This window comes from Petaurus breviceps, unplaced genomic scaffold (genome assembly GCF_028583685.1).
Source record: "Petaurus breviceps papuanus isolate PSGF00001 unplaced genomic scaffold, PetGlider_PUasm1.0 129, whole genome shotgun sequence".
NCBI classification, from domain to species: domain Eukaryota; kingdom Metazoa; phylum Chordata; class Mammalia; order Diprotodontia; family Petauridae; genus Petaurus; species Petaurus breviceps.
In genome coordinates this window covers 6,945,137-6,972,395 of record NW_027185665.1, presented here as the reverse complement: position 1 = coordinate 6,972,395, position 27,259 = coordinate 6,945,137, and the positions used below count along the sequence as shown (strand labels likewise).

At 35.9% G+C, this 27,259-nt stretch overlaps 1 protein-coding gene across 4 annotated transcripts in view; it reads left to right on the top strand.

Moving 5' to 3' along the window:
- Positions 1 to 27,259, top strand: part of LOC138173247 (WD repeat-containing protein 7) — a 494,247-nt gene that overhangs the window by 456,925 nt on the left and 10,063 nt on the right. The window lies entirely within an intron of this gene.

Sequence of the window (27,259 nt, the reverse complement as noted above, 5' to 3'; positions counted from 1 at the left end):
CAGGGGAGAACAGTGCTTTTGTTCTTTTTTTTCCTTTCTTGTTCACCCTCCTTTATAGGAAACAATGTCACAAGAATGATATTTCCCTGTAAAGTGATCAGGCAGCTTCCAGGACAATCTGCAGATTACCGTATACAGATTTGGCAGGAATCACACAGATAAACTGTGGTCACTCAGTTGTATGGCAAGAGCTTGTGAGATAGGCTGTTCTTTCTTGGGGTGTCACTTATCTTACATTTTTGTTGACAAAAATTGAACGATTTAGAAGCAGACAATTATTACTGCTGAGCCATTACTCTTCAAAATGGTCCATTCATTGTATTCTGTACCTCCAATATACTACAATGAAGCAATTGAGATGCTTCAAAAACTTAGGAGTTTTTATTCTCATGGCATGTCTGTTTCTCTGGGACAAGGACTTCTTTTCTTCCAGATGCCAGACTAATTTTCTTCCCATTAAGTATAGTTTCTTATAGTATACCTGTGTAGCTGACAATGGTTGGGTTGTGGCTTAGGAATTTTTCTCTCTAAATTTTCCCAGGTTCTTCTCCCCATTCCCCACTGAACTTTTTAAATCTGTGAGTTTTAATCAACAGAATCTGATTTTAAAATAATAGAAGAGTTCTGATCACTTATGTTTAATATCTGGAGTATCCATGATCGTTATATTAAGAAACTCAGAATGTATGCCAAGCTAGCTTACTCTGAACCTCCCCTACTATCACATGAATATAGCTTTTGTGAATTTTAAGCCTCCCAGAATTCCAGGTTACAGGAGTAAAAAACTTTTCTAAAGAGCCTGATAATATGCTGGTAGACATTGACAACTACCATTTGTCCAAGCATTTCTAATCTCAATATTTTGGGGATTGAATTTTTATTGTATAAACAAATAATAGATTAAAAAACAAAGTTCATTCACTATTTTCCAGAAATATCACTGTGTATTATAATGATTACCTGCTAGCAACAAGATCTGGTTGGGAAATATGATAGAGCCCTAAATCAAAACCCATATTTAATTCTAAAGTTGAAGAAAATCATTTGCTTCCTTAATTGAGCATTTTGTAGGACAAAGTAAGGTTAAATTAATTCTATTGTAGTTAATTGCCAGATGAAAAATTAAAAGCAAAAGGAAGTAGTGTAATACAGTAGAAAGACCACTGGCTCTGGAACCAGAGATCCCAGGTTCAAATCCTGACTATGATACATGTTACCTGTGTAACTTTAATCAAGTCACTTCATATTCTGGGCCAGAACTAATTCAGGTCTGGGGTTTGAATGCAATGACACACTCATGGACCATAATTTTATTTAAAATTATCTATAATTCCTAATGTTAAAAAGGATACTAATTCATACAAAAAAAATTGTTCTCCCCTACCTCTACATTCACCACAGCAACTGGCCATGCTTGATCAAAAAGGCAGTAAGAATTGTGCTAAAACTTCTAAAATCAGTTCCCCATAGACCAGACCAGTGATGATTCTAAGAAATCCTTCCTGTTTTAAAGGGAAACTAGCCCTGTACTCCTAAAGCAGGTGCTATTTCTACCACCTCCCACTCCTTGGTGGCAAGGTACCCATAGCTAAATCCTGATACAATTCAGATGGAGTGCCACCCAAATGGCAAGATCTAATTGCACTCAAAACAGGCTGATCACAATAGAAAGGAAGTGTGATTTAGAGGTGTATGTTCAGCCTGACAAACCCATTGCTTTACAAAATCTCACCCTTTTCCTTGCTGTCCCCCATCAGGGAATAAGAAGTAGAGAAAGTTCATCTTTAATGGACCAGGTATTGCCAACTCCTCATTTTAGCCACCTGAAAAGGACACAGAGAGCAGTTTCCTATCTTGGACCTATAACTTTTTCAAGTGACTTTGTAAGAGAAATCCTCTGTAAAATTTCCAAGCTAATAGATCTTCTCAACTGACAAGAACTTTGAATTGCCCTCTTGCATTGCTCTAATGATTCAGTAACTTGGTAGTTGATCTTCTGTGACAATCCATAACCTTCACTTCCTTGGTGCCCTCTCATTTCCCTATGGTGAAAAGTCACTTCTGAGAGGTGGAGAGGGGGTTGGGGGGGGGTAGTAATGATATAAATCTAAGGCTCTTTTTCCACCAAAACTAATTCCCAGTCTTCATCTTTGCTTCTGCTCCCATTGTCTTTCCTTCTAGCACTACCTGTATTCTCAGCAGAGCTTAGACACATTCTCCAGAGAAACCTCTGTGTCGGAGATCATGCTTCCCATCTCGAGCCTATCGGTTCCCATCTCCATTAGTATTACCCTTTTCACCGGTGCTGTTAGATCCATGAACACTCTCTTGCTTTCAAGGCATGGTCCTTAAAAATCAAAAGCACATTCACTTCTATATCCTGTTACCAAATGCCCAGAGGCAGTTTATCTTTGTTTTCCTTACAATGGTGATCCAACTTTTCTAAAACCATTAAAAAGAGCCACAGGATACTTAATTTTGTTGTATTTATACTTTCCCTGTCAAGCTTCTTAAGAATCCATCAAGCTAACCAAAGGGGGGTCAGTGCGACTTCCCTTGTAATTTCATTGCCACAGAATTCCAGAATCCTCTATCAGGCTATCCAATCACTCATATCTTCCTTTCTTCCACATCACCATTTTATGCTTCAGGTGGCAAAGAAGGGAAACCAGCCAACTGCAACCACGTTCTATATCCCTAGGCCTCAATTTCTTTATCTCCAAAGAAAGAGAGTTGTACTAGATGGCCTCTGAGGGCCTTTCTTGCTCTAGATCTGTGATGAGGAAAAGGCTTTAAAACGGAGGTTTTTAAGATTGCATTGCCCTGGTTCCTAGACTAAATGATGGAAGCATGTATATAAAAGCTATTTCCCTTTGGTCTTGGTGCACTTCAAGGTATTAAGTTTTTAAATGGTACCATTGTCTCAAAGCCTTTTTTGATGTCCATTTAGCTTGTCTGATCAATGTATTTCCAAAACATACAGTTCACTTCTTGTTCAATTCATCCATGTGAGATAGATATAGCCCCTTGCTTTAACTTTTAGAGTAAAATTTAGTTGTTTCCCTAAATAAAGCTATCACTACCTAAGCTTTAAATGCAACCAAATTCTACCTAGTACCTTCTTAAAGTTTCAAAAAAACAAACAACCCAGTGACAATAATAGGAAGACTTGAGGGAATTATCCTGGTGAGAGGCTTTATGGTGACTGTCACTTCGGCTCACCTTCTCTTGTCGTGTATTAATCATTCAGAGAGCCGTAGTTTCATTGTTGTGGGCACTCCCTCCTCTATTGCAAATCACAATTCCTGTCAATCTTCAGTTGTTGTTGGCTAAAAAAGTGTCATCATCTATTAGCCAACAACACTCTGAATCAAATGAATCTCTACAAACTTAGCAAGACTCATCCTTGAACAGAAGAGAGGTCATTGCTAAGCCTCAGTAGGAAACCTTTCTAGCTTGGGAGGACCCAGAAAACCTTTTCCTCCAATGGCATAACCTTCGGGTTATGTTAGATCACATCATTTCGTGATAGATGAGGCAATAGAGTAGGGATTTTCCCTCACACTTTAGCATCATCACTATAAAGATTTTTAGCTTATTTTATTTCAAACCATGCTTTTTCTATGACTTTTTTTTAAGCCAAAACAAATTTGAAAGTCATTGTAGCTGCTTTTGTTATTCTAGTTCTTCATCTGACCTCTCAAATACAATTATTACATCCAACCTGGTATTATATTCTCTTTGTATAATATGCAACCTGTCCGTCCTTGTTTAAATTCCTAGAGAATAGATTGGATGTTTTTGTTTATTTGTTTATTTTGGTCTTTGTTGGGTTTTTTACCTTTGTATACTCAATACTTAGATTGCATAGTGTACAATTTATAATAATGAGTTCATAAATTTAAAGCTGGAAGGTCATGTAAGCCAAGTCCTTCATTTTATTTTTTTTTATTTATTTATTTGCCTTTTGGAGGGGAAAGGTAGGGCAATTGGGATTAAGTGACTTGCCCAAGGTCACACAGCTAGTTTTTGTGTTAAGTGTCTGAGGCCAGATTTGAACTTAAGTCCTCCTGACTTCCAGGGCTGGTGCTCTATTCACTGTGTCACCTAGCCACACCCCCCTGCCAAGTCCTTTATTTTATAGATGAAACTGCAGCCCAGATATCTTCAGGGTGGTCTGAACCACATCAGTATTAAGGGACTAGATTTGAGCCCAAGTCCTGGACGCAAGATTCAACATTCTTTTCACTGCACTTTAATAATGGTGCTCATTGAATCAAATTGCAATCTTAGCACGAGATCAAAAGTACAGACAACTGCTAAGTATATAAGATATCTACTTCTTGCTAACAGTTAACCCTGTGAGAAACTCTTCTTGACAGAAATAGATCCTTTCTCCTCGCTTTCCCTTCTCAAGGCTTCATCAGGTGCCACTTCCTAAATGAAACTTTTCTTAATTCCACCAGGCATTAGGGCTGTACTTAATCCATGTTCATTTTATATTCATCCCCCAGTAAAAATAATCCTTGAAAGCAGAGTCTGTTTTGTTACTATCTTTGTATCACAGCACCTACCCTGGTCCCTTGCATATAGTAGGTGCTTAATTGGTGTTGTTGAATTGAAGGAACCACGATTGATCTTAAAATTTTATTTCCTTCATGTAAGTATTAATTGCCAATCTTCAGCATTGCTGTGATTGCGTCATGTGATTCTTCCTCATGAGATGTGCCCATAACTATGGGACCAAGCTTAGGTTTACCTAAGGTCATGTCAGGCAGGATTCTGTTCCTCAACTCTTTTGTGTGCTCCCATCCATACCCATTCCCTAGCAATAGAGCAGTTAAGAGCTCACAAGAAATGACTCAAATATTTTTTAGAAACACCCCATCTCAGAAATTACTGCCAAAGTCTTCTGCCTGTACTTAACCCATGTTTATACCCATAGTTCCAGTATATATATACATATTAACTATGAATTCACTTTCAGGAAAATAATTACAAGAGATCAAAAAGGATACATTGTCCAATGTGCCTGTCACAGGAACACTGTAAGACATCATAAAAAGGACAACTGAGGGGGCGGCCAGGTAGCACAGCGAGTAAGAGCACCTGCTCCAGTGTTGGGATGACCTGGAGATCGAATCCCGGGCTCAGACACTCAGCACCACACCCAGAAATAACTGGCCGTGTAACCTTGAGCAAGTTACTTAACCCCAATTGCTTAAAAAAAAAAAAGGACAACTGAGACTAGAACCATTTTGGTGGCAAGACCACTCTCTGCCACGTGAGCCCTACTGTTACTTTGTCAAACAATATGGCAACAATCTGTGATTGGTAGCCAGAGGAGGTTGGAGCTTTGTCTTTCTCATATGCCACTGAATCTGATTCAACAAGGAGCCTTTTTTGGTTTGTTGTTGCTGCTGCTGCCTCTCTCCCACCCCCTACTTCCCCCGAACTAACTGAATAACCAGTGCTATGAAATTAGGCTTTTACTTCTAGTTTTTAGATCTGTTCCCCAGGATCTGAGCAGAACTAATGAAAAGGGGAAAGCCACATTCCTGATTAGGACAGCTCGGTAAGTGGATAGAGTGACCAGGCCCAGAATTAGACTTACCTCCCTGAGTTCAGATATGGCCTCAGAAACTTAACAGCTGTGTGTGGCCCTGGACAAGTCACTTCACCCTGTTTTCCTCACTTTCCTCATCTGTAAAAATGATCTGGAGGGGCGGCTAGGTGGCTCAGTGAGTAAGAGCACCTGCCCCAGAGTCAGGATGACTTGGGATCGAATCCGGGCTCTGATACTTAGCACCACACCCAGAAATAACTGGCTGTGTAACCTTGAGCAAGTTACTTAACCCCAATTGTTTAAAAAAAAAATGAGCTGGAGAAGGAAATGACAAAGCACTCCAGTATCTTTGCCAAGAAAATCCCAAATAGGATCACAAAGAGTGGGGCACTGATGACTAAATGACAGCAGTTTCCTGATAAAGATCTCGTATGCTTATGCTGTAAGAGAGATGGACAGAAACTTTGAGAAATGTTCATTTATAGGCCATGAATGATTTTATTGTAAACTGTTTAAACAACACAAGTTCAGAGAGGAAACAAAAGTATTGCCTAAATGTAAAATTGCCTGTAGTTCTAGAAAAAAATGCTATTGTTTGTTTGTCAGAGACAACAAGATTCAAATAAACCTAGGCTACTGGAAGATTTAAGAAATTGTAAAATTCAGTGATCTTCCAAGTTCTGATGTTCCCATTTATTTTCCTTCCACATTTAAGTCAGTTTGATTCAAATTAAATTGTGAGAGGTTGTGTGGGTAGGCCTTGACTTTTAAGGAGGTATGTGGCCAAGCCTACCTGGTCTATTTACTCCTTTCACTTTACCAACCCAGAACATAGTAGAGTCCAACTTCATGTTCCTCAGGAAAGAAACAAGCCCCAAATGGTAAACTGAAAAGCCACAAGCTAGTCAAGTTTCTCACAACGTGGGTCCTGAAAAGTAGAAGGAGGAGCCTTTGAATTCTATTGAGGGTAAAAAAGCCTTAACATTTTAATAAGCAGTAAAATTTAAAGACAGCGAGACTTATTGATTTAAAACTTGCATATTAAACTCTCTTTAAATGTTTAAAAAAATCCTTTCAATGGTTATATAAAACTTTAAAAGATCAGGTATTATTTTCCTTTTGGGTTTTTTTTTTATTTTACCATTTGCTAATCCATTTGAGAATAGGAAAAAAGTACATGACAAAATGTATTTACATTTTGACAAGAATTGTTCCCAAATGGCCTACTTCCTTAGACTGTCTGTCCCACACACTGCAGAAAGACTCAAATTTTTAAACTAAAAACAGCATCACATTTATGCAGTGTTGATGAAAACTATTTATGATGGTTGTGTCTTTAATCTGCTGGATGTTGTAGAAAGAAGCTGTAGAATGTAAAAATTTAGATTTAAAGCATATTCATTAAAAATGAACCATACCACATAGAATTACACAATTACTTTTCAGAAACAAAATATCCCTTCTTCTTCATGGTCTCTCACTGAGTGTTTTCAAGTATAATATGATCAATAACCTCACAGTAGTAGCAGATATCGAAAAGAATAAATGTTTATCACACTTGTAAACATCTGAGGCAAAACTTAGATGTTTGTAGAACAGGCTGTATCTATTCTTGAATTTCTTTCTAGGCAAGGTCTGGAGGCCTAGGGCAGCTTATTCCTCATTAGACTTGAAACTAGGGATATCAGTTGTGGAAATGAGAAGCTAATCTAGGAAGTTATTATTATGATAAATTCTTCAAACTGATCTTGATCCTCCAAAATAGAGTTAAACTTAGTAGTCCAGGACAAGGAAATTAATGTGTTGTTTCCTTCATATAGAGTGTGAGCTTCTTGAAAACAGGAATGGTCTCCTCTTTTCTTTTTTGTATACTCAAGTATTCTGTATATTCAAGTTTACTACATAGTAAGGACTTAGTAAATGGCTTTTAATTCACAAATTCCCAAATGTGTAATTTTTATATTTGAAAATTCTGGGATTTTTTTTTTAATATCGTACACTAAGAATTGAAATTAAATGTTGCTTATGGAACAATTTCAGACTGCCTTTGGGAATTTGTACTTTTGTTTTAATGACCTCCCTGTTGTCCTTGAAACACAGAGCCACCTTTATAACACTGATATTCTTTCACTGTTGTTATGTAGTTACGAGACAAGGAAGGGAAAGGGGAAAAAAAACAGATGGGTCAGTCATGTAGCAAAAATGAGGAATAAAGCATTGAACGGCCCACATTCACCATTGATATCCGTAGGATGTCAAGAGAATGAGAGGCATGCTCCTATCATGTTAGACAGATTCTGTCCCTTCCCTGCCATGGCGAATCTGCAGGAAGACGTGAACAGTGATGAGCATGTGCTGCACGTGATGACCATACATGAATAAGCTGCAAAATGCATCATTAGAGGAAATGTCCACATAAATGAGATCATAGATATGTTAGCCTATGAGAACTAAAGTATTCAAAAGCCATTTCACTTATGTGAGAAACTGCAAACCAAGGAAAGGTGTATTCTTTCTTTCTTCTCGTCAGATGCCTTATGAAATTCAGACATCAATGACAATGTTCTTTCTAATCTGCTATTCTAGTTTGCACAGTGGTAGAACAGTGAACTTGGAGTCAGGGAGAACTGATCAGGATCAAATTCAGTCTCAGAAATTTACTAGCTTTGTGAACCTGGGCAAGTCACTTAACTGCTATCTACCTCAGTTTTCTCACCTGTAAAATGGGGATAATAACTGCACTTACCAGGGCAGCTAGGTGGCACAGTGAAGAGAGCACCGGCCCTGGAGTCAGGAGGACCTGAGTTCAAATCCAGCCTCAGACACTTAACACAAAAACTATCTGTGTGACCTTGGGCAAGTCACTTAACTCCAATTGCCCTCCAAAAAGAAAAAATATATAACAACATTTACCTTAAAGGGATATTATGAGGATCAAATGAGTTAACATATATAAAGTACATTGCAAACCTTAAAATGTGATACAATTACTATTATAAGATATAACAAAGGGCACAGAGAAATTTGGGGAGAATTGTATGAATTGATACAAAGCAAAGTGAGCAGAACTAGGAGAGAAATTTACAATACAATAGTAATAACATTATAAAGAAAAACAACATTGAAAGACTTGGCAATTTTAATCAGTGTAATGACTAATCACAGTTTCAGAGTATTTATGATGAAAAATGCTACCCATCTCTTGAAAGAGAGTAATAGACTCAAGTTGTTGAATGAAATACACATCTTTGGACTGTGCATAATGTGAGAGTTTGTTTTGCTTGACTATGCATATTTATTACATGAGTTTTGCTTTTCTTCTAGTGGGGAAAGGAATGATAGGAGAGCAGAAAAAAAAGGAAAAAAAAGGAAAGAAAGGACATTGAGACAGCTTTTAAAAAAAAAAACTATTTTCAACTTGGTGGGATTTGCTAGAATTTACACTCCTGGCTACAAAAAAAACCCCCAACAAAACAAAAACCAGTCACTTTCACAACAGAATGAAAAATTGGAACTTTATTGAAGGAATCAAAATGATGATTTAAAATGTCTCAGTCTGTGGATGTGTGGCATATGACATAACATGACAATCTTTCTTTACATTTTTTTGGGCGAGGTGAGGTGACAGCAGTCCTTCAACAAACTCAGTAAACATTAAAAGGCACGTGCTGTGTGCAACACAGTAGAATTGGTCCCCAGATTCCAATTTATTCATACGGGAACAATAATTTATGTATAGGAGCACAAGTGGGTTAGTATCATAGATGTATCTAGCTGCTGACATTGGAGGAATGAAATACTGTATAGAGGCAAGACTCAAAATTATCAGAGAAAGTAATGAACCTTCTTTTTCTCTACTTCACTTTCTTTGAGCTTAGTGTGTGTGGGATGGGGGGAGGGAGGAGAGAGAGAGACAGAGAGAGAGAGAGAGAGAGAGAGAGAGAGAGAGAGAGAGAGAGAGAAGAAAAATATCTTACTTTCTGGCCTCTTTTATTGTTTTAGAGAAGCCATGTTGTTGTCTTTGTCTTTGCAGGGGGGAGAGGGGAGAGAAGCCACCCTTCTAATCATTGGGTTGCTCCCTGCTTCTCCTCTCTTTTGAGACAAGAGAAGGAGCAGAAGACAAAGCCTTTCTATCTCTGAGCATCTCAAGACTCTTCAGTACTACAAGCCTAATGCTGAGGTCCCAGGGCATTTCTTAAAAGAACATTTTGAAAAAGAAAACCCCCAATGTGTAAGCAACAAAGCCTGAGTTTTCTGGGTTTTCCTTCCCCCATGGACCTGTGAGTGATTTTGTTTAAAATGCTGGCCATTTGGGATTTCTGCACAGATGCATGACTGTCTTCCACTGGGCATCTTAAAGCCAAAGGTCAAGTGCTTCTAGCTTCTGACATGCATATTTGACACCACACCTACTCAATTTAAGATGCTTTCTTTTATAGGTCCTGATGAATAAAATAAGGGGTAAAATCTTTTTAAAGATGAAAGTAGGAGAATCCTCTTACACAGGAGAGGTTATTTGGTGAAGCATAGTCCAGTGGGATCAGAACTGAGTTCCAAAGATATATGTCACTCTGTCAGCTATGAAACCAGTGCCTCTTGTGTCCTATTTTTTAACATCCCCTTTAACATTTTTTTAACATCCTGCTTTTACTTACTTACTCTACTTTGTTGAAAAGTGAGAATAATCTTGTCTCCTACACAGGGATATTAAAAGGAAAAATTAGTTGATGTTGATCAATAAGAAATCAAATTTGCTTTATGCATTGATAATTGGTTACAATGATGTCCTTCCTACCTATATAATACAGAGCCAGTATCATTATTCCTGCACATTTCATGTATTAAAAGACTGTTATTTGTTTCATTTGGATGTTTTGTTTTGTTTTTTAAAAAGAACATGATTTCCCCTAAAAGCATGTAAAATACTTTTTAATAGTACTTATTTTTCCTAATTACATGTAAAGACAAATTTTAACATTCATTTAAAAAAATTGTTTTGAGTTCCAAATACTTCTAAAAGAAATTGAGAAATATTGTCCACATTAGCAATCAAATGCCATTGTTCTAAGTTCAGCACTGATTAACTCTTTATACTTTACAAAAACCAACTATTGCCCAGTGTATATTTTTACATTAAAAATTAAACTATATATTTTGTGCTACAATATTAGTATTGTTTGGTGTTAATTTTTTTGACACGTAATAACATAGTTCAGGATCTTTTATACTTTAAAATATATTTTTATTTGTGGTACATATATTTCAGGAAACACTTGACAAAGAGTTTTTGAAGTTTTTGGATTTTTTTTTTAGAAACATGAATATACTGATAGAGAAATTTTAGTTATATGAGCATCTTAGAAAAGTGGAAGCTAACATATTGACAGACTTAAATTATACATATAATACACACACATATAGAAACATAATTAAGGGAAAATTGCTGACTAAAAAGCGTGTTTTTAAAAATGACTGGTAAATTGGATCCACATTTGATTCAGTTAGAGAGGGAGAAATATGCCAATATAATACCGCTTTGAATTGTTTACTCAAAAATATATAATTCCATGAAACAGGGTAAAACTGTCTCTCTGCCTGAATATGAGAAGTTGAACTCATTTAGTTTTGGTTTACAAATGTCAGAAAAATGAAAATGAAAGGAAATACCTAAATTAAGAGTTTAGAAAAAAATAAAACAAATAAGCATTAATGGAAGATGGGAGAAATTGTCAGTGAATTAATATCTTATCTTTTTTTATTCAATTGAAAGTTTACATTGTGTTAAAATTATTTTTTTCATCCAGTGTCAGGAAAAATAGGTAAGGGTGCAACCATTACACATATTTTGTAATTCCTGTGGCAATTCTTCAGTGAGGTCTAAATATTCAGCTTACCTAATATTTATTAAACACCTACTTCCTACAAGGTACTGTGCCAGTAATAGAAAGAGATTTTTAAAAATCTTGGTCTACTAACAAAGGGGAACCTCTTAAGTATATAGAAAGCATCAGATATTTCATCAATGTGGGTGTCAAAACAGTGCTCCACACTTCAGGAAAACCTTCCAAAGGAAAGGGCTCTCTCTCTCCAGCTATATGGGTTAAATATATTATTTCCTGGGCGGAAGGGAAGCATGGAATGAAATCACTCACATCCACTGATCGGTTTGGATTTGAATGACCGACGCTATATTTATTTTCAGTTTCTAATATCAGTGATTTTGTATTGCTTAATTCCCTGTATTGTCATCTTAAGATAGGAGTAGATTAAGAGACTACAAGAAATATTGATATTTTTCTGTTTCTGTTGAAGACTGCTGTTCTGTTTTCTTTGCCCTTTTTCTGTGTACTGTTTTAATGAATATTATAACATTCTTTGGATGAATTGATATTGTCCAATAATTCTTGATTTTTTTTTTCTTTGTTATACAGTTACTCCTGTTTGGAATGGGATTTGCCTTGCACTTAGTAGGCATCCAAGTAGTTACTGAATTGCATCTTGGCTATTAAAAGTTGCTGAGATAAAATAGAGCTAGAATCATGCCTTTACCCTTATATTTAGCCTCTGAAAAATGGAAGACTAATCATATAAAGAGCTAGAATATCAGTGAAAAGATGCCGACTATTACCAAATTCTATTTCAATCAAATAGAAATTGCCATCTGCCCTGCCTCTAAATTTTCTTTTATGTGTTGTTTCCTTCATATAGAGCGTGAGCTCCTTGAAAACAGGAATGGTCTCATCTTTTCTTTTTGTATACTCAAGTATTTTGTATATTCAAGTTTACTACATAGTTAATTCATAAATTCCCAAATGTGTAATTTTTATATTTGAAAATTCTGGGATTTTTTTTAATATCATACACTAAGAATTGAAATTAAATGTTGCTTATGGAACAATTTCAGACAGAGATCTTGAAAGCACCAAAATTAATCATAACACAACTTCTTGATTTAAAATAGAAGATTCTAAATTAGGAAGAAAACTTACTTTAATCAAAATAGAAAATATACTACTTGAGATATAGATAAAGGACTAAATGATTGACAAGAATTCTTGGAAAGGAGTATTTTTAGCCAACTTACAGGAAAGGTATTCTGATTGAGACATGTTAGGTTGTGGTTTACTTTCCCAGGGGAAGTTGTAGGAGCACTCTCTATCAAGACTGAATGAAGAACCAGAAAACTTATCTGAAAGAACAGTTCCATCCTGACTGAAGTACTTGTCCATTTGTATCTGCATTTTCTGTGATTCCAGGCAATGGGGGTGGGTAGAACACCATCAATTTTTTAATAACTCACTATTCCCAACATATCATTTCCATTCTGTTTTTTTTGAACTAATACTGAAAAAAATGTTTTAAATAAGAACCCTAACCTATTGACACATCAGAAATTACAAGGGGCGGCCAGGTGGCTCAGTGAGTAAGAACACCGGCCCCAGTGTTGGGATGACCTGGGGATCAAATCCAGGCTCAGATACTTAGCACCACACCCAGAAATAACTGGCGTGTAACCTTGAGCAAGGTACTTAACCCTAATTGCTTAATTAAAAAAAAAAGAAATTACATAACAAGTTTAGAGATCCAAAAAGTGAGCTTTTTATTAGAAGTGATTCTTCTTAGAGTCGCTACACTGTAATTGGTGGTTCAATTTTTCATTTCATTTTTTCTTCTCTTCATAGCCCATACTTATTTTTTTTAATTAAAAAGGGAAAAACAGTTTTGATTTGAGGATTTTTAAAAATTTCATAATATCACTTGTGAAATTGAGAAATTATGAGTATTTCTTTTTTTTTTTAAGCAAAAATAACATTTTTAAGCAAAATAACATTATCAGAAGTAGGGGCAGAAGCTAGGGATAATAAAACTTACTGATTTTTATAAGTATGTCCTAAGTGTTTCCCTAAATTTAAAGTTTATAAACACTTTGCATCTAAATATTCTTTATCAGTTAGAAAATTGACTGGGGTGGGGGGAATTGCAGGACTTTTTTTTTTTTAAGAAAAAAAGGCATTTTATATTGCAAATGTGTCTCCTGCTACTGATGAAGTGGACTCAGCAAGATGAGTTTGTTAGCTGTCATATTTGGTGATATAATATTTAGAATATATAATTATACATTTTACAAACATGTGTAAAATGTCCTGTAACACTTGAGTGGCTGCAGCTGTCATCTAATTTTTTCTGGATTAAGTTTGGTCAAGAAAGAAGCTGCCTCATTTTCTAGTTGTCATTTGCCCAGGAAGTAAAAGCAAATTGTAATGAGGGAATCACAGCAGGAGAACCTCCTAACAAATGAGAAGCATATATTGACTGACAGCCAGCATGCCATTTCAGTGATAAATGTATTTTTATACACTGCTGCTGTTCAAGGTCATTTGATGCTTTTATTGTATGCAGCTAACAGGATTCATGCAAAGCACATTTTGATTCTAAATAACTGTAATACTTGATAAAACTTTATAGAACTATGAAATTAATCACTAATTCTTATATAGTTTTAGTTAAATAAAATGACTTTATTATTACAAAGATCTCATTTTGCTGCATTTAAAGGATTTAGCAGAATCTTAAAATTTATAAGATGCTGGACAAATATTTTTCCCCTTTTAAATGAACTCAGAAATAAATCCCATCACAACCTCAAAATCTACTTGATAGTTATTCCCATCTTGGAAAGAAATTAAATATGTAATTACTTCAGACTTAACCAAGCTTATTATATTTCTGAATAAACATACTCCTTATTCTGATTTCATTTTTTCTGGCATTGGTCGTACCTTTCACCAAATCTTCCATGTTTGAAATCTTGGTTTTTATCTTCGACTTTTCCTTCTCCATTCCAAACATCTAGCCCCTTTCTAATTATGTCCATTTTACTTCCAAAGCATTGAACACCTCCTTTCCCCACTGCTACCATCCTAGTAAGGCTCTGGTTAATGTTGGCCTAAACTAATGAAGACTAATCTTCCTTAAGAACAAATCTGGTCATATATTGTCTCCCAAATAAAATCCAAACTCCTTAGCCTGACCTTCACATCTTGCCACAATCTGACTTTCCAGATTAATTTAATTATATTTCCTTGACCCAGAGAGATGCCTTCTCTTACACAGATGTAAAGAGTTAAACAAGTTATTGAGGCTCAGTAGTGGCTACCCCACTGTCAGTAAGATGGGAGATATATCTCTTGGGTTCTTAGTTAGAAATTGGACCATATTTTCACATAGGTAATAATGTAAATGGTTAAATCTAGCTGAAACAGTGCTGTTTTCAGTTAATTTCTGACCACAATGAACAACCTTGCGTTTATGGACCAATATGTTCTAAATTCCAAACAAACTTTTGGAACATATTCCTTCCTAAATTGAGAACTACTTTTGCTGCAGCACTATAAGGCACAGAATCTGTCCCAAGCACAATGCAGGAAGAAAGAGTGGAAGCTGAGGGCAGCATGATGTGCTGTGAATCACTGAAAGTACAAAGGAAACCACAAATAGACATATTTAAAAGGGGGACATTTTCAAATGCCAGAAGAAAAGACGAGAAACTTCATATTCATTCATAACCATCCCAAACAGTTTCCTATCCTCCTAAATAGGAAAAAAGCATACACAAATATATACATCACTTAACAGTTTGTCTTAAGATGTACTCTGTAATTTCATTAGGCTAAGGCCTTGTCATTAAAAAATTAGGAAATGTATCCTTCAGTTATTCTTTGAGCTCATGATTTTCCTGAGTTCAGTCCCAGTAGTTTGAGTCATGGAGTCCATGGAGCCCCTGGTGTATTCATGTTTAGGACCCCAAAGCCTAACTGTGAAATTGGTATATATCAGTTTAAAAATCTTAATTTTGCTATATTTTTAAGAACAACATTTAACTAATTGGTATTTAAAAAAATATATTTAGCCTTTCTTAAGGCCTTTATAGACTCTTATTCCTAAGAAATCATAAATTAAAAATCAGTAAGCCTAAGTACTCCTATAGTACTGCAGTAGGTTTTATAATGTGTAATTATCTAAATATTAATCTCAATTGACTGTTAAATGAAGATTCAGTATTTCTTTTTAAAAGAGACCTTCTCATTACAGTAGGCCTACCCTATGTTTTAAGGAATATGGTTTGGACACAGTTTCCATCTTTTTATGTTATAGAGAACTATGCAGAAGTTAAGTAGAATGTATTCTCCTTTGAAACTAAAAACATAGTTCTTAATATGTAGGAATGTAAAACAGTAAAATAGATATGTAAGGTTGTTTCCATTTTTCACATATATATTTATCAGTCAGCAATTATCATTGAACACTTCTTGACAGGCGCTATGGTAAAAAGAAGTAAAATCAGTCTTTCCTTCAAAGAACTTACATGCTAATGGAGGGAACCACGTTTGCATAAATCAGTAAAAATATATATACATCTACTTGTAGACTCTATATCTGTCTATCTATCTGTCTGTCTTTCTGTCTTCCTGATATATGAAGAATAGTTAGAAGATAACCTTGGAAGAGGTGCTGGTAACTACAGATACTGAGAAAGTTCTTTGGCAAGTGAAGTTTGAGCTGAGCCTTCAAGGAAACAAGAGATTCCAAAAGACTGAGGTTAGGAGGGAGAACATTCCAGGCAGGGGAGACAGCCAGTATCACAATGGAAACATCTTATGGTTTCCTATACTTTTTTTTTTCATTTTTTCAAATACTTTATTAACTTCTGATTTACATCGTTAATTTCCAACAGATTTTGAGTTAAAAATTTTCTCCCCGTTTTTCCCCTACCCACCGCCCCCAAATAGCAGTCCCACAGGATATACCCTCCTCCAATCTGCTCTCTCCCATATCTTCTCCCATACCCCTTTAGACTTTTCCAGTAGGGCATGGTAGATCTCTATGCCCCAGTGCCTGTATATCTTCTTTCCCAATTACATGTAAGATAGTATTAATAATAGTATATATGTATATATATATAAATTTTAAATGTTTAAAATTATATACATATATATAATTTTAAACATTTGATTTTAAACTTTGAATTCCAGATTCATTCTCTTCCTCCCTTGTCACCCACCCTTACTGGGAAGATAAGCAGTTCAGTATAGATTGTACATGTGTAGCTAATAGAGAACATTACCATAGTAGATATATTGTAAAAGACTGACTATATTTCCCTCCCTCCTATCCCACCACCCACTTGTTATATTCTCTACTTTGATCCCATCCCTTTTCAAAAGTGAGTGCTTCCAACTTCCCTCCCCCCCCAACCTGCCCTCCCTTCCATCATCCCCCCCTCTCATCACCTTCATGGATCATAGAATGTGTGAAGGGGAATAAATTTGCAAAAGACTGGAAAGGTAGAAAGTGGCTGGGTGGAAAAGAACTTCTGTGAAACAGAATAGTTCACATTTGATCCTAGAAGTAAGGAGGAGCCATTGGAGTTTATTGAGTAGGGAGTGGGAGAAATAAAATCAGACCCACTCTTTAGAAAAATCACTGACACTTGTATGGAGAAACTTTCAGGCAGAAACTTGAGAAATCCTAATTACAAAGCTATTCCAATAGTCTCAGTGGGAATTGATAAGCACCTGTACTAGGGTGGTGGCTGTGGGAGTAGAGAAAAAATTATAGAAGAAGAAATTGTAAAATTTGGCAACTGACTGGATATGTTGTGTGACAGTGAGGAGCTGAGGATGACTGGGTGAGTGGGAGGATAGTGGTACTCTTATCAGCGATAAGGAAATTCAGATGAGAGGTGAGGGATTTGTGGGGGAAAATGACGAATTACATTTTAGATATGTTGGGCTTGACATTCGTAAGGGACATCCAGATAATGGGTACTAATGATATGGAACCGGAGATCAGGAAAGAGAGGAGACTGGATATTCAAATCTGGTAATCATACACATATAGAGGACAATTGAACCCATTCAGTTGCTGATGAGCTGATGAAATTGCTGGACCAGACAGGATAAGAGAAAAAGAGAAGAAAGCCAGGGACAAAACCTTAGGGGACACCAACAGTTACTGGGGATGGCATGGATGAAGAACCAGCAAAAGAGCCTGAAAAGGATCAGTCAGATGAATAAAGAGGAAAGTCAGTCAGGAGAGAGCAGAGAGAGACTCCGACAAGAGAAAGTGGTCAGCAGTGAGAAGCTGTAAGAGCTCCAGAAGGGGACTGAGAAAAAGCCATGAGATTTGGCCATCATTGGTCATTTTGAAGAGGGTAGTTTCTTGAATGATCAAGTTGGGAGACAGATTTCAATGGTATTAGAAGCAAGTGAGAGGAAGTGGAAGCACCAATTATAGATGAAGTTTTCTCAGGGACTTTAGCTAAGAAGTCAAGGACAGAGATAAAATGATAGCTAGCACACATGGAAGAATCTAGTCAGGGTTGTCTATGATGGTGGAGATGGGGCTGTTGACAGTAGGAAGTGAACCAGATAACCAGTTAAAGGCCCTAGCAGGAGGAAGATAGGCCATACAGATAAGCCTTGAGGACACCTCCTGTTCATTTAGCTGAGCAGAACTCCTTTGCCTGAGTTGCACATTGTAGACATTGCTTTGTACTAATCTGACAATGAAGTGATATCAACAGTATGAGCCTTTAGTCCCCTGAGCCAACCGAGGATTTCAGTCTGTGAAAGAAGATGGGATAGTGTAGGGTAAAGGGTACATGTAGAAGTGTTGACCTTGGCAAACAAAAGGGCCACCGCTTCCGTCAGAGACTGGAGTGAAGGGCATAGTGGAAAATGATGTCAAAGGAATACTAGAAGAGGAAAAAGGGAGAAGATAGTTTTCTTTTATAATGTATGAAGTGAGTTACTCAGCCAAAAGGAAGGGGTGAAATGATAGAGGGGAAGGGAATGAAAAGAGGAGATAAGGTTTAGAATATCTGCTGTGATAAATAGAATAGGGAATCAATTAGGAAGGATTAATAGGTTGCCTTACTGCAGTGACGGCCCAGTGAAGTTGATTAGCATAAATTTGTAGTGAACCCAGTCAGTACTCTTTCTTGATTTTCTGCAGGTCTTTTTGGCAGCATGTGAGTAGGATTCAAGAAGGTAAATGATGGAAATAATCCAGACTTGTGGTCTTACAGATTGTGATGGGTAATAAGACATGGGAATTAGGGATTTGAGACATTGTAAAGATGAAGTAGTTCACTGAGGTATGAAGATTAGGAAGGTAGAAGGGTATGCACAGAGCAGTATTGATGGCCTATGAGAGTAAAGAGGGCTGGAAGTATTGGAGGAAATGACAAGGGCAAAGAGTAGATTTGGCTGGAGTATGACATAGGGAAAGATATAAATATTAGTACATGCCATCTTTATGTGAATATTGTACTCATTTCTGTAATATAAACATTATTCATATTTATTCTAGCAGTAAAATTTTCTCAAAGATATACATATATATAAATATACATCTCAAATAGAAATATATACACACATACGTATCTTACTTGTAACCCAGTTTTTTAACTAAAATTTCTCTCAATTTTTCACTGCCAATATAAAAACTCATCTTTAATAAAAAATTGTTACTGAAGAACAAAAAGGCCCACAATGCAAAAATTCTCACACTCAGATCATGTATGGGTAAGAATGATTTTCATAATATTATACTTCAACTTAAATTCCTTTTTTTTCCCTAAAGTTAAGTGACTTAACCTTCAGGTAAGTAACAAAATTTTGTCTTTAGTTACTTGGATCTGAAAAAGAGAATTGTTGATTGATTGAGTCACATCAATATACTTATTTCCCTAATAAATAAATAAAGGTCTTGCAGAAGTGCATTTAAATATCATAAAGAAAAGGAAATGGATTTTTTTTTAAAATAAGATATTTGCTAGAGGAATACAGAAATTAACATAATTACACATTGAATACACCATTATTAAAAAGTATCTTCTGAGTAACAGACAGAAAAGAGTGAATCTCACTTTTAAAGGATCAACATTTGAAAGCAAGCACATAAATTAAAACATCAAAGCAATTTTGTTCCCTTAAGGATTGCAGTTATTTGGATAAATTGTCAGGAGTAAAGACTGCAACAAGTGTCCTAGGGCTATTGATTTTCACCTTTATATTACCAAAACATTTTTTATTGTTTGTTAAGTACTAAAGAGTTTGATGGTCTAAATATCGAATTCTATAATTGATTGGCCTATTAGTTTTCCTTATCATTGGGCAATAGTGATTACATTAAAGATATAATGGTTTCTTTAAGCCAGCAAATCTCTTATTTGATATACAGTAAGTAAATATTTCAGTAGAAATTCAATCTCTTGACCTGTACAATACCTTTCATTCATTGCTTTGGCTTTGAATTTAGGTATGTTTCTTTTCTACCTGACTGGGGGGTATATTTGTATGAACTTGTATAAACCTGCATATTTCAGCTACAGTTATAAATTCAGTATGTCTTTTATTGAATCTAGTTTACAAATCTTGTGAATCACTGAAATTTATACCACAACAAAATTTGAGATTATTTTTTTTTTTTTGCTTTTTGGAGGGCAATTGGAATTAAGTGACTTGCCCAAGGTCACATGGCTAGTTTGTGTGTGTGTGTGTGTGTGTGTGTGTGTGTGTTATGTGTCTGAGGCCGGATCCGAACCCAGGTCCTCCTGACTCCAGAGCCAGTGCTCTATTCACAGGCCACCTAGCCACCCCAATTATGATGATTCTTAATTGAATTATCTTCACTGAAAAAATAAATAAATCATAGTCAAATCACCATAGATGTTGAAGTGATCTTCTTTCTTTGTTTATTTTGCTTTCTTTGGAGGGGGGAAGGCAGGGCAATTTGGGGTTAAGTGAGTTGCCCAAGGTCACACAGCTAGTAAATGTTGTGTCTGAGGCCATATTTGAATTCAGGTCCCCCTGACTCCAGGGCTGGTACTCCATTCACTGCACCACCTCGCTGCCCCAAAGTGACCTTCTTTAATACCAGGAGTTGCAGGACAGAAATTTGAACAAAAATCAAAACACTGTTTGAAGTATCAACAATAAGATTCCTCCCCCAGCCCCAATGTCTATTATACATTTCCAGTTTGGGCACTTGAATTTTCCTTCGGTCTTCAGGCCCCAGCAGGTGGAAATTAAATCCATTCATGGTCTTATGAGAAGCTACACTCAATCTCAGCACATCCCTATTCCACCATTGTCTCACCTGCTCCTCCTAGGCCTAAAGTAGAATCGGTAAGGCCTTTGCTATCTCCACAGCAGGGCAGGCTATGGTGAAACCAAGAGCCATGGATCTGCTCAGCAGGGAGCAAGGAACTCCTCAAGTTCATCCATCTGGCTTCCTTTCTCTGCTGTCACTCTCAAGCAGATGCCAGAGATGGCCAGAAGAAACCCACAGCACACAAGCGTGAGGCATAGAAGTTTTCAGAAAAGAGCAAGAATGGGGAAGGAGGAGAGACCACTCTCTAAAAGAGAAGCTAGTCTTAAAAAAGAAAGAAAAGTTTTCTGGAGTATCACCGTTGGAAAAGATGATATTTGAAAAAGTATTACAATTACTGGGATTTTTCAGCCCAGAAAATAAAAGGCTGAGAGGTTGGTTAATAACAGTCTGCATGGCTACAAAAGGCTTTCATTGGGAAGACTGGTGCCTGGCTGTTTTCCCTTTTTTCTGAGGACATAACGACAATAGCTTAAATGATAGCATATGTGGATTTATTTAGATTTGATAGAAGGACCAATTTCTTGACAGTACATATTGTTAAACACTAAAAAGGAGTCTCAAGGGTGTTCACAGAATCTTCTTCAGAGATGTTTGAAAACAAGATAGATTTTTGTCTGCTCAGTGTCCTTGGTAAAATGGAAAAGATAATCTTTTAAGGAAGCTAGATGGTGCAGTGGTTAGAATGCTGGTCCTAGAATCAGGAAGATCTCAATTCAAATCTGTCCTTAAATATTTACTATGTACCATGGGCAAGTCACTTAACCTCTATTTGCCTCATTTCCTTATCTGTAAAATGGGAGAAATTATAGGATCCACTTCCAGGGCTAAGATGAGATAATATAAAGACTTTACAAACCTTAAAATGCTAAATAACTGCCAACTATTATTAAGATCACTTTCTTTACCATGAGTTTAGCCCTGAGTTTGGTAAGACCGAAAAAATTCTAGCAAGTAGATCACGGTTTATTACTCCTAGGATTTCTGTGGATATGTTAGGAGCCACCCATATTTTTATATGACTTGTATCTGTGTTGCTATATATATATATATAAATTGCTTACTATGTCACAGATTTTATTTCACCATAGGGGAAGACCCTCAGGTGAATGTACATACCTAATAAAATCTTGAAAACATCAGATGCTTAGAATAAAAGGAAAGTGAATTAATTTTTCACTTTTTCACCATACTGAGATGCCTTTTCTTTAAAGTATACTTTCCTTTTACCTTGACTAACAAGTGAAGTTGTCAGTCGGGAAGATGTCTTTGTCTTCTTTCTGCCCTCATTAGTTCCCTCACAGCCAGTTAACCACTAAATAAGTTGGCCTTTTGTGTTGAGGTTTCATGAAGACATGCAGCCCTAGTTACCTTTCATTATTTGACTTCCTTGTAATATAATAAAATGTATTCCTTTTGTGTTTGGTGACTCTAATACCAAAGGAAACATGCCTTTAGGCATGCTCCCTAACTTAGCATTAGGACCTGAGATTTCATTCCTATAGAGAACTCACAGCTAAGGTTCTACCTCCCAGTGCAGGATGGTGCTTTCTTTGCAATCTAAAGTCTTAGAGAACTCCAGGCATGTAAAAGACACTTAATAAATATTTATTAAATTGAACAGAAAATTACTTAGAACACAGTGAAGTTCAGCAACTCACTCTAGTTCAAACAGCTGGTATGTGTCAGAGGCAAGACTTGAACCCAGATTTTCTTGGCTCCTAGGCCAGCTCTTTATCAATTCCACCATGCTGTCTTAAGCAAATATGTTTTTTGGTTTGTTTGGCTTTTTTTCCTACCAATTAGTTTAGAACAGGACCAATTCTATGCATTATTTATTAGTGCTAGACCCCTTCATTATCCATCAGCAGCTCTGCTTGGTTTTAATTTCTTGAAACATTGTGCTCCAAAGACTGATACTCCCTGGTTCCCCCACCCCTTTATGCTTCAATTTGTGTATTGTTATCTCTAATTAGATTGTAAACTCCTTGAAGGCAAAGTACTGTCTGGCTTTTTCTTCTTTATATCCCCATCACTTAGCACAATGCCTGGCACATAATAAGCCCTTAAAAATGTTTATTGCATTGAATTGGCAAATTTGTTACCTCATCAAAATGTACTTATGTTCATAAGATGGTAGCTTTGTAGTTGAAAGGGACCTCAGAAAGTATAGAATCCAGTCCCCTTATTTTACAGATGAGGAAACTGAGATACAAAGAGGCTAAATCACTTGCTCAGCTTCTCACAGCTTATGTCTGAAGCAGCATTTCAGGCCTTCCAGACTTCACATTGAGCCCGTGTCTCATTCCCTTAGTGTTTTGCAGTTTGCTAATGTGATAATGAGGGATGATGTGTTATAAACTGTTACACTTGGTAGATGGAATGCTTATATTTTAGCAGGGACTTTATATTTTATCAGAATGCTTTAGCCTTCCCCTTCTTTTGTGCCTTCATGTCTAAAATTAATTCCCTCTCTTCTGTCTTCACTTTTACTTGTTAAAATCCTTTTTAGTGTACAAGACCCAATTCAGGAGCCATCAGGAGTCTTTCTTGATTCTTTGACCCACCCAACTCCAAACAAGAAGGAATCATTCTCTTTAATGTCTCATAATACTTTGTTTAGACCTCTCCTAGGCCCTTAATTCAAATAAATTGTTATAGTATGTGTGGACATGTTTTTTTTTTTTCCTACTTCTAGATTATACATCCTTTAAGTAATATAAGAGTATCATCAATTTAAACCTGGAAGAGACCTTTGAATTCATTCTTTCTCTCCCTTTCATTTTGCAAACTAAGACCCAGAGAGGGTGGTTTAGTTACTTGCCCAAGGTCAAACAAGTGTTAAATGGCAGTGCCTTGATAAAAGGCCAGGTTCTCAGACTCCAAACCCAAGACTTTTTCCATGTGCACTCACACATTTTCATTGTCTATGTCTTAACATTTGACAACCAATTGTAGAGGTTGTGCTTGTGCTTATGGTACGTTTTCTGCTAATGTGAATTCTCAAAGTGTGTGTGGGGGGGCGGATATGTGAAAAGGGAACAGTGTATTATTTTTATTTTTGTGGTCTCACAGCCTTGCATATAATAGGTGTTTAATAAGTGCTTAATGAATAAACCCCCAAAAGTAACTCTGATGGTGGGGATGTCAGGCACTACATAGAACCAATGGGATTAGATATTTGGGGTCTCATAGTCCTTTTGCATCCTTCACATCATACGATTTTGTCTTATACAAGGACTGACTACAGGAGAGCTCTGACAGAGTGTGAAGTCAAACTGATAAATCTTTAATTCTAAAGATTCTAATGTTTCTGTACATTCTAAATCTTCTTTCCAGCATTAGTCACTACCTCTGCATTGTAGTAATTTAATTTACATTCCATTGCCCTAAAATTCAAAGGACTGTCCAGATTCTTTTAGTTTTAGTTTTTCTTGGTATAAAAATTATTTGAAGTGAGGGCCGTGACTTTTGTAAAGCATTTTTATTGTGATAATATTTGTTATAGCAGGATTTTAGTTCTTTATGGAATTTTGACATAGTTACTGTTGAATTTTAAAAAAAAACAGTCTTTGGGGATTTTTTTTCTTAATAATTATTAGCAATAATATATGATATCCAGTTGTCATAATATAAAATGTCTTCCTTTCTACACCATTTAACCCCTGAAGCAGATATAATAAAGTCTTACTTCATAGTTTTAATCCTCCAACTTGACATTTGGAAGCTGAATGGCAAGCACCCTAGGGAGTGATAGGCCATTTGAGTTGGAGTTTTAAAGAGAATGTTTTGTCTATAAGAGACAGTTACAATTTATGTTGACACTGGACAAGCCATCTAACAAATATATGCCTCTGTTTACTTCTATGTAAAATGGGATTAATCACCTTTCTTTGCATAGAACATTGGATATGTCTGTTGCAAAGTGTTATGTAAGTGCAAGCTTTTCTTATTACCAATCCTCTCAGTTTCTTTTCTAAGAGAGGGAGATGCTTAACAACAGAACACTTGGCTTCCTACTAGGAATAAGTGTTTGATTCATCTTTTATAGGACTTCCTGAATCATATTAATTTCTTTATGTTCCATTTCTCTCTTTACAAGGCAGAAATATCTCTGTCCAATACCAAGGCTTGATATTCATTTGCATGTTAAAATAGCACAGAACTATTCTTAACAGTTCAGCATTTAAGATCCAAACCACTCTGTTTTGTCCTATCACAAAGTGCTTATATTCTTCCTGTGATCCTTGCACAGCTGCATCCCTGATACAGGAATATAGAGATTAAAGTCAGTTCAGGTGCTCCCTTTACAGATCTCAGAAGTTCAGAGATTCTGAACAAAAAAACAACAGCAACATTTCCTTTACACTGAAGACTAAGCACCTCTTAGGCTGAAATTGTAACCGAGTCACCAGGTATACCAAATAGTTTAAAATAGCCAGAACTTCTAAACTGGAAGCATTTGCATTCTTACAAGATATTTCTGTATGACTTTCAACAGCATGTTATGTTTTATAAATTTTTATTTAGTTTATTTTTAATGTGAACAATGTTTGGTGAGCCATGTCTGTGGTAGTACCATGGACCAGGTTTGTATTATACTAGATTGTCATCTAAATAGTTGGCATTCCTCAGAACTCTGTGTGTAGGCAGACTTGTAATCTGGTATGTGATTATAGTATTTTTTCCCTGTTTCTCTACTGGATAATGTGCTCAACTTATTAAATAGCTCAGATTCTGTTGTAACAGTTCTCTTAATGACTGTTTCCTATGTTTGGAATAAATGTGTGCCTTGTTGAAAAATTTTGTTTCCACTATGCCTTGAGAAACAAGTGACAGCAAAATAATATTCAAGGCTATCTTAGAAAAATTTTTTCTTTCCTTCTTCCACCTATCATTTTAAACATTTAATGAAGTCCTCCTTCATTTCTTATATGTAAAAGTAGATGATAGATTCAGTCTGATTTTTCTGTTAAAGCTGTAGATTCAAAATAGATTGCATGGGACCACCTTAAGGAGGCAATATAATCATATAATTAACATTTTCTATAATTGTTGTGTTTTAAATTTTCAAGAAGTTTTTATTTATAGTCTTTTTGATTAAAACAATGTGGTACTTACCTTTTTGCGGCTCTATTTTCTGTAATTATTAAAACCACAAGGGTTAAAAGTATTGATCATATTTCTCAGTAAATTTCTTTAATCAAAGTTTTGCTCTTAAATTCATTTTCACTGTTCATGGTTATTTGTTTAGTTATTTGTGGTTATTAATTTCTTTTTAATGTTCATTTATATAGTTACTAGCTTCCATAACAATATTATAATATGAATGTGTATTCATCATAAGTACATATATGTGTAATAGACATTTATATATAACTATATATGTGCTATACAAGTATATAATATGGAATATAATAGATTTCAAATATGGTATTATATATTTTTATATTTTATGCATCATTTGCCTGTGCTGATTGGTTATACATCTGTATGTTTATATATAAACTGTATATACATATAAACATATGTATATACATATAAACATATATACAGTTGTATGTATTGGTATGTATAGTATATGTGTGTTTTAGATGCATAATATACATATATATATATACTTAATATATGAAAACATAGCATTTATTTTAAATTTTTTCCTATGTAATTCATTCCCAGAAAATTAATATGCTATTTTGGTTGGGAATTAATGGGGTACCTAGATCCCTACATAAGCATCTTAACTATTATTAACTATATTAGCTGTCATTAATTATAACTCATTTAAAAATCTTTTCACTCATGAGCATTAATTGATGTACAAATATCAGGTTATTTCACTACCGTGTTTCCCCGATAATAAGACACTGTCTTATTAATTTTTTTGGGACAGAAAACCCCCAGAGGGCTTATTTTCGGGGGAGGGCTTATTTTAGAGGAATCTTACACAGTAAGGGGAGGACTTATTTTCGGGATAGGTCTTATTATCGGGGAAACACGGTAGAACCAAAAGAATTTTTGCAAAGGAATTAGATGACCTAGTTAACTATTGTGAAAATAGCTTCTTATTCAGAGTTATTTAAAAAGGTCCAAAATGGAAAACCCCATGTTTTAACCAAACACACTGAAGAAAGTGGAGGCAGAGGATAATAAACAAAGGGTACTAGGCTAATTCATTGACTCTTTTATATTGGGATCAGAAATAACACTTCCAGGGGCAGCCGGGTAGCACAGCGAGTAAGAGCACTGGCCCCAGTGTCGGGATGGCCTGGGGATCAAGTCCGGGCTCAGACACTTAGCACCACACCCAGAAATAACTGGCCGTGTAACCTTGAGCAAGTTACTTAACCCCAATTGCTTTAAAAAAAAATAACACTTCCAGACTTAAGTAGCCCACCACTGTCCAGAAAGCCAGGACACAGGTAGACTCACCAGGAAAGGTCTAAGGCATTTTGACAGACCAGTGGAGAAACTGCCTGCTAACCTTAGAGCTACAAATATGAAAGTTGATTTGGG